At 39.6% G+C, this 9,088-nt stretch overlaps 1 pseudogene across 1 annotated transcript; it reads left to right on the forward strand.

Annotated features, from left to right (window-relative positions):
• The first annotated feature begins 8,139 nt into the window (after positions 1-8,139).
• Positions 8,140-8,600, forward strand: LOC306670346 (large ribosomal subunit protein uL23-like; annotated as a pseudogene). The gene has a single exon. The product of its transcript is annotated as a large ribosomal subunit protein uL23-like (transcript).
• Positions 8,601-9,088: the final 488 nt, after the last annotated feature.

The raw sequence follows: 9,088 nt of genomic DNA on the forward strand, positions 1-9,088 counted from the left end.
GCAAAAGAGAAAACATCAGATCACATTTAGAGGCAAATCAATAAGTCTCACTTTAGATTTCTCTACCCAGACCCTAAAATCAAGGAGGGCCTAGAATGAGATATTCCAAACGCTGAAAGAAAACAACTGTCAGTCAAGGTTACTATACCCAGCAAAACTCAGCTTCAAATTCAAGGGAGCAATAAAAACATTCCACAACAAGAATAAACTAAAAGAATTAATGAGCACCAAACCAGCACTACAAAGAATACTCTAGGATAAACTTCCCACAAAGGAACTAAAAACAATTCCCAAAGCCCACAAACAGAAGAAGTTCAGTAGAAGGATAATCCACTAAATGAGAATCAAGACAGGATAAAATATCACCATAAGGGGGATTCAAGATGGCGGACTAGAGGGTGGCTGCGTTTCGTGTTGCTCCAGGACTCAGGACTCAAGAAGAGGAGATATAGAGAGCCTTGGGACCAACTCAAAGCAGCCGGGCAAGAGTCCCCCACTGGGCAGGCGTCCCGGACGGGGCAGGAGTCCTGGACGGGGCGGTAGCCCCAAAAGTAGGGATCTTTGCAAAGTAGAACGGCCAGCGAGGCGCCCCTCCCCCCGCCGGAGCAGTGATCGCAGACAGCTGGGAGCATTGAAGAGGTGGCTGTTCACCACAGCGCTTGGACTCGGCGCAACCCACCCGCGCTCTGGGAGGCTGCCCAAAGGAGAAGGTGCTTGGTGAGCTGTTTGGACTGAACGTGACCACCCCTGAACACAGGGGGCTGCCCAGAGGAGGAGGAGAAATACGGGCTCGGCATGTCGCTTGGAATTGGAGCAGCTGCGCCAGGGCTCTGGGCGGCTACCCGGTGGAACAGCGTGGTGAGTGGTTTGGTCCCAGAGCATCCGCTCCTGAACATAGGGGGGTTGTCTGGAGAAGGAGGAGGAGCGCGGCGGGGTGCTTGGGCTCGAAGTGACTGCACCAGGGCTACGGGAGGCAGTCGGGACAAGAAGGTGCACAGTGAGTTCTTGGGACTCGTGACGCACCAGATCTCTGGGTGACTGCCTGGTGGAGAAAGTGGTGCGTGGTGGGTCACTTGGTCTTAGAGCGACCGCACGGAACAACAGGTGGCTGCCGGAGGAAAAGGCGTGTGGCGGGTCACTGGGACTCGGAGCGATTGTAAGGGGCTCCAGGTGGCTGCTCAGAGGAGGGGCCGCATAGCCAGGCGAAAAGTGCAGAGCAGGGTCCTAGACGGCTTCTTGGTGGAAGGGCCCCACAGACAAACTGAGGGGCGGAGCGAAGGCTCCAGGACTGCAGGCAGCTTCTCTGAGGAGAGGCAGCCGAAGGAGATTCGTTTGCGAAGGGTGAGGCTTCCAGGCTCAGGAGGTAGGTCCGGGTCCCTGGGAACAATGCAGAAGAAGGCTGCCCAGCCTAGGCGGTAGTTGTGAATTGAACGGAACCTCTGGGAGGAAAACCGACCAGCGAGACCTCCCCACCAGGTGACTCCTCCCTGTTGGGTGAGGTTCTCCCAAAGGACCGTAAAATCAGAGACACAGGCCCAAACTGGTCTTGCATCAGCCCACAACCTACTTCCCTTCTGGATGACCATTCATCAGCAAGTGAAGGTACCTCTGCCCACTAGCAGGGAATATACCCCACCAGAAGGCCACCACCCCTAGGGAGTCAGCTCCCTTGTGGAGCACTGCATTATCAACTTCCTCCAAGATTTCAGGCTACTGAAGACTAAGAGGGGATATAATAGAAATCTTCAGGGATATTATAAGACAATAGAGAAAATCTGCAATATCACAGCGGTCAACTGATACCTGAACAATATGAGAAAACAAGGAAAGAAAATGCTGCAAACAAATCTAGATGTTACATCAATGAAACCCAACGACAGCATGGCAGAAGAAATGACAGAAAGGGAGTTCAGAATGTACATAATTAAAATGCTCAGGGAAGCAAATGACGAGATGCAAGAGCAAATGCAGGCACTGAATGATCGCACCAATCGACAGTTAAAAGAGCAAATACAGGAAGCAAAAGATCACTTCAATAAAGAGTTAGAGATATTGAAAAAAAACCAAACAGAAATCCTTGAAATGAAGGAAACAATAAACCAAATTAAGAACTCCATAGAAAGCATAACCAATAGAATAGAACACCTGGAAGACAGAACATCAGACATTGAAGATAAAATATTTAACCTTGAAAACAAAGTTGAACAAACAGAGAAGATGGTAAGAAATCATGAACAGAATCTCCAAGAACTATGGGATATCATGAAGAGGCCAAATTTGAGAATTATTGGAATTGAGGAAGGCTTAGAGAAACAGACCAAAGGAATGAACAATCTATTCAATGAAATACTATCAGAAAATTTCCCAAATCTGAAGAATGAAATGGAAGATCAAGTACAAGAGGCTTATAGGACTCCAAATATACAAAATTACAACAGACCCACACCAAGGCACATTATAATGAAAATGCCCAACATACAAAATAAAGACAGAATTTTAAAGGCCGCAAGAGAGAGGAATCAAATTACATTCAGGGGGAAACCAATACGGATATCAGCAGATTTTTCAATCCAGACCCTAAAAGCTAGAAGGGCCTGGAACAACATTTTTCAAGCCCTGAAAGAAAATGGATGCCAACCAAGAATCTTATACCCAGCAAAACTTACCTTCAAATTTGATGATGAAATAAAATCCTTCCATGATAAACAAAAGCTAAAAGAATTTACAAAAAGAAAGCCAGCATTACAGAACATTCTCAGCAAAATATTCCATGAGGAACAGATGAAAAACAAAGAAACAAATCAGCAATGGGAGGAACCATCCTAAAGGAATTGTCAAATAAAGGAAGAACCAAGTCGTCTCAAAATAAATAAATAAATAAATAAATAAATAAATAAAATGAACCAAATGACTGGGAATACTAATCATATCTCAATAATAACCCTGAATATAAATGGCCTGAACTCATCAATCAAAAGACATAGACTGGCAGATTGGATCAAAAAGAAAGATCCAACAATATGTTGCCTGCAAGAGACTCACCTCGTAGAAAGAGATACACATAGACTAAAGGTGAAAGGATGGGGGAAAACATATCATGCACATGGACTCAGCAAAAAAGCTGGGGTATCCATCCTCATTTCAGATAAGGTGGACTTCAAGCCAAAGTTAGTCAGAAGGGATAAAGAAGGACATTACATACTGCTTAAGGGAACCATAAATCAGCAAGACATAACAATCATAAACATCTGTGCCCCAAACAGTGGCTCATCCATGTATGTCAAACAAATCCTTCTCAATTTCAGAAACCAAATAGACCATAACACAATAATACTAGGTGATTTTAACACGCCTCTCTCACCACTGGACAGATCTTCCAAACAAAAATTGAACAAAGAAACCATAGATCTCAATAACACAATCAATAATTTAGACTTAATGGACATTTATAGAATATACCATCCAACCAAGAGCGAATACAGTTTCTTCTCAGCAGCACATGGATCCTTCTCTAAAATAGACCATATATTATGCCACAAAGCTAATGTAAGCAAATACAAGAAGATAGAGACACTACCTTGTATTCTATCAGATCATAATGGTTTGAAGTTAGAAATAAATGAAAGAGTAAAAAACAGAAGCTACTCCAACACCTGGAGATTAAACAATATGTTATTACATGATAAATGGATAATAGAAGATATTAGGAAGGAAATTAAAAAATTCCTAGAGGTAAATGAGAACAAAGAAACATCATATCAAAATCTCTAGGACACTATGAAAGCAGTACTTAGAGGAAAATTTATTTCATGGAGCGCATTCAATAAAAGAAGTAAAAATCAACAAATAAACAACCTAACACTTCAGCTCAAAGCCCTAGAAAAAGAAGAACAGACCAACACCAAAAGTAGTAGAAGACAGGAAATAGTTAAACTCAGAGCTGAAATCAACGAAATTGAAACAAAAGAAACTATACAAAAAATTGACAAAATAAATAGTTGGTTCTTTGAAAAAAATAAACAAAATTGATAAACCCTTAGCCACTCTAACAAAGAGAAGACGAGAGAAAACCCAAATCACCAAAATTCGGAATGAACAAGGAAATATCACAACAGACAGGATTGAAATACAAAACATAATTAGAAGCTATTTTGAAAATCTATATTCTAACCAAATAGAAAATTTCGAAGACATCAACAGGTTTCTAGAGACATATGAATTGCCTAAATTGAACGAGGAGGACATACAAAATTTAAATAGATCAATTTCAAGTAATGAAGTAGAAGAGGTCATCAAAAGCCTACCAACAAAGAAAAGTCCAGGACCAGATGGGTTCTCAGCCGAGTTCTACAAAATCTTTAAAGAAGAGCTCATTCCAATACTTCTCAAAGTATTCCATGAAATAGAAGAGGAGGGTACCCTCCCAAACTCATTCTATGAAACCAATATTACCCTGATACCCAAGCCAGACAGAGATAAATCGAGGAAAGAAAATTTCAGACCGATATCATTAATGAACATTGACGCAAAAATTCTCAATAAAATTTTAGCAAATCGCATACAAAAATATATTAAAAAGATAGTGCACCACGATCAAGTGGGTTTTATCCCAGGGATACAAGGTTGGTTCAACATCTGGAAATCAATAAATGTAATTCACCATATCAATAGACTTAAAGTCAAGAACCACATGATTATTTCAATAGATGCAGAAAAAGCATTTGATAAAATACAACACCCCTTCATGCTCAAAACACTAGAAAAAATAGGGATAGTGGGAACATTCCTTAACATTGTAAAGGCCATCTATGCTAAGCCCATGGCTAATATCATTCTAAACGGTGAAAAACTGAAAGCATTCCCCCTAAAAACTGGAACAAGACAGGGATGCCCTCTTTCACCACTCCTATTCAATATCGTTCTTGAGACTCTAGCCAGAGCAATTAGACAGACCCAAGAAATTAAAGGGATACGAATAGGAAAAGAAGAACTCAAACTATCCTATTTGCGGATGATATGATTGTATACTTAGAGGAACCAGGAAATTCCACCAGAAAACTGTTAGAACTCATAAGTGAATTCAGTAAAGTGGCAGGTTACAAGATCAATGCTCATAAATCCAATGCATTTTTATACATAAGTGAGGAATCCTCAGAAAGAGAAATTATGAAAACTACCCCATTCACCATAGCATCGAAAAAAATAAAATACTTGGGAATCAATCTCACAAAAGAGGTAAAAGACCTCTACAATGAGAACTACAGAACACTAAAGAAAGAAATCGAAGAAAACCTTAGAAGATGGAAAGATCTCCCATGTTCTTGGATAGGCCGAATTAATATTGTCAAAATGGCCATACTACCAAAAGTGCTATACAGATTCAATGCAATCCCAATTAAAATCCCAATGACGTACCTTACAGAAATAGAGCAAGCAATCATGAAATTCATCTGGAAGAATAAGAAACCCAGAATAGCTAAAGCAATCCTTCGCAGGAAAAATGAAGCAGGTGGTATCGCAATACCCGAACTTCAACTTTATTACAAAGCAATAGTAACAAAGATGGCATGGTACTGGTACCAAAATAGACAGGTAGATCAATGGTACAGAATAGATGACACGGACACAAACCCAAATAAATACAACTTTCTAATACTAGACAAAGGCGCCAAAAATATGCAATGGAGAAAAGATAGCCTCTTCAACAAATGGTGCTGGGAAAACTGGAAATCCATATGCAACAGAATGAAACTAAACCCATATCTCTCACCCTGCACAAAACTCAACTCAAAATGGATTAAGGACCTTGGAATCAGACCAGAGACTCTGCAGATTATAGAAGAAAAAGTAGGTCCCGATCTTCAACATGTCGGCCTAGGACCAGACTTCCTCAACAGGACTCCCATAGCACAAGAAATAAAAGCAAGAATCAATAACTGGGATAGATTCAAACTAAAAAGCTTTCTCTCAGCAAAGGAAACTATCAGTAATGTGAAGAAAGAGCCTACAGAGTGGGAGAATATCTTTGCCAATCATACTTCAGATAGAGCACTAATCTCCAGAATCTATAAAGAACTCAAAAAACTCTACACCAAGAATACAAATAATCCAATTGACAAATGCGCTAAGGAAATGAACAGACACTTCACAGAAGAAGATGTACAAGCAATCAATAAACATATGAAAAAATGTTCAACATCTCTAGTAATAAGAGAAATGCAAATCAAAACCACCCTAAGATTCCATCTCACCCCAATTAGAGTGGCGATTATCAAAAATACAAGCAACAGGTGTTGGCGAGGATGTGGGGAGAAAGGTACACTCATACATTCCTGGTGGGGCTGCAAATTAGTGCAGCCACTCTGGAAAGCAGTGTGGAGATTCCTTAGAAAACTTGGAATGGACCCTCCATTTGACCCAGCTATCCCACTCCTTGGCCTATACCCAAAGGATCTAAAATCAGCATACTACAGAGATACAGCCACATCAATGTTCATAGCTGCTCAATTCACAATAGCCAGACTATGGAACCAACCTAGATGCCCTTCAATTGATGAGTGGATAAAGAAACTGTGGTATATATACACAATGGAATATTACTCAGCCATAAAGAATGACAAAATTATGGCATTTGCAGGCAAATGGATGAAATTGGAGAATATCACGCTAAGTGAGATAAGCCAATCTCAAAAAGACAAGGGACGAATGATAACGCTAATAAGTGGAGGATGACACATAATGGGGGGGAGGGAAGGGTTAGTGTTAGGGTTAGAGTTAGGGTTAGGGAGGGGGGCAAGTATGGAGGAAGAAAGTACTGTATAGAGGGTAAAGAGGGGTGGGAGGGGTGGGGGGAAGGGGAAAAATAACAGAATGAATTAAACAACATTACTGTATGTGGATTTATGATTACACAAATGGTATGCCTTTGCGCCATGTACAAACAGAGAGGCAACATGTATCCCATTTGTTTACAATAAAATAAAAAAAAAAAATCACCATAAAAAAAATGGGTCAGGTATGGTGGCACAAGCTTGTAATCCCAGTGGCTTGCAAAGCTGAGGCAGAATTGTGAGTTCAAGATCAGTCTCAGCAACTTAGCAAGAACCTAAGCAACTCAGCAAGACTCTCTTCTAAATAAAATATTTAAAAGGACTGGGGAGTGACTCAGAGGTTAAGTGCCTCTAGGTTCAACCCCCAATACCAAAAAAAAAAAAAAAAAAAAAAAAAAAGGCCAGAAACCACAAATACATATGCATCCTAATGCTGAATGTTAAAGTGTTAAAGGTCTTAACTCCCCAATTAAAAGACAGAAATTAGCAAAGTGGATCAAAAGACAAAATTCAGGTATATGCTGTTTATAACAGACCCATCTGACAGGCAAAGACACCAACAGACAGAAGATAAAAGAATGGCAAAAAGTAATTCAAGAAAACAAGCAGGAGTAGCTGTTGTCATATCTGACAAAGTGAATTTCAAGCAAAAATTAGTCAGAAGAAACAAAGAAGGACATTACATCCTATTAAAGGGAACAATCCAACAAGAAGATATAACCACAGTAAACATTTATGCCCAAATGTTTACACATCCAATTATATGGAAAAAACACTCCATGGCATTAAATCCCACATAGACCCCCAAACAGTAATAGTAGGGGATTTTTATATACTCTTATCACCAACAGAGAGGTCATCCAAACAAAAAATCAACAAAGATATCTCCAACTTCAGTGACACCACAAATAAAATGGAATATTTTACAGAATATTCCACCTCCAAAGAGCTGAATTGAACTTTTTCTCAGCTGTGCATGTAAATTTTTCCAAAATAGATCATATTCTAGATCCCAAAGAAAATCTTAGCAAATATAAAAATATTAATATAATCCCATCATAATGGAATGAAGCTATAAAGCAACAACAATAAAAATAATAGAAACCATATAAACACATGGAGATTGAACAATGCTTTCTTAAATGAATAATAGATCAAATAAGAAATGAGAACAGAAATCAAGAAATTCATAGAAACAAATGAGACCAAAACCAAATTATATCAAAATCTCTGGGACACTGAAAGCAGTTCTAAGAGGCAAATTTATAGCACTGAGTGCCTACATTAAAACATCAAGTTTTTCATCAAGATGGCACCGAAAGCTAAGAAGGACGCTCCCAAAGCTAAAGCCAAGCAAGAGCTTTGAAGGCCAAGAAGGCAGTGAAGGAGGGTGTCCACAGGCATAAAAAGAAGAAGATCCGCACATCACCTACCTTTTGGCGACCCATGACGTTGCGGCTCTAGAGGCAGCCCAGATATCCTCATAACAGTGCCCCCAGGACAAACAAGCCTGACCACTATACCATCGTCAAGTTGCCCCTGACCACTGAGTCAACCATGAAGAAGACTGAAGACAACGACACACTTGTGTTCACTGTGGACGTCAAGGCCAACAAACACCAGATTAAACAAGCTGTAAAGAAGCTCTATGACACTGATGTGGCCAAGGTTAACAACCTGATCAGGCCTGATGGAGAGAAAAAGGCATATGTTCGACTGTCTCTTGATTATGATGCTTTGGATGTTGCCAACAAAATTGGGATCATCTAAACAGAGTTCAGCTGTCTAATTCTAAATATACCCTTTTTTTCCAACCTAAAAAAAAATTAGAAAGATTCCCAAATACATAAGCTTATGCTACACTTCAAGGCTTTAGAAAGAGGAACAAACTAACTCCAAAACCATTAGAAGACAGAAAATAATTAAGATCAGAACTGAAATCAATGAAATTGAAAAAAAGAAAACAATACACAGAATCAATGTAATGAAGAATTGGTTCTTTGAAAAGATAAATAAAATTGACAAGCCCTTAGCCAAACTAACAAAAGATAGAGTGAAAAGAAGCAAATCAATAAGATCAGGGATGAAAAAGGAGATATCACGTAAGACCCCTCTGAAACCTGGAGGATTACTATATACTATTTTGAAAATTTATCTTCCAATAAACTGGAAAATTTAAAAGACGTGGACAAATTCCTAGACACAAATGACCAGCCCAAATTGAACCAGATAGATATAGAAATCCTAAGCAGGTCAAT

Source organism: Sciurus vulgaris (genome assembly GCF_902686455.1).
Source record: "Sciurus vulgaris genome assembly, chromosome: 10".
In the NCBI taxonomy this organism is placed as follows: Eukaryota; Metazoa; Chordata; class Mammalia; order Rodentia; family Sciuridae; genus Sciurus; species Sciurus vulgaris.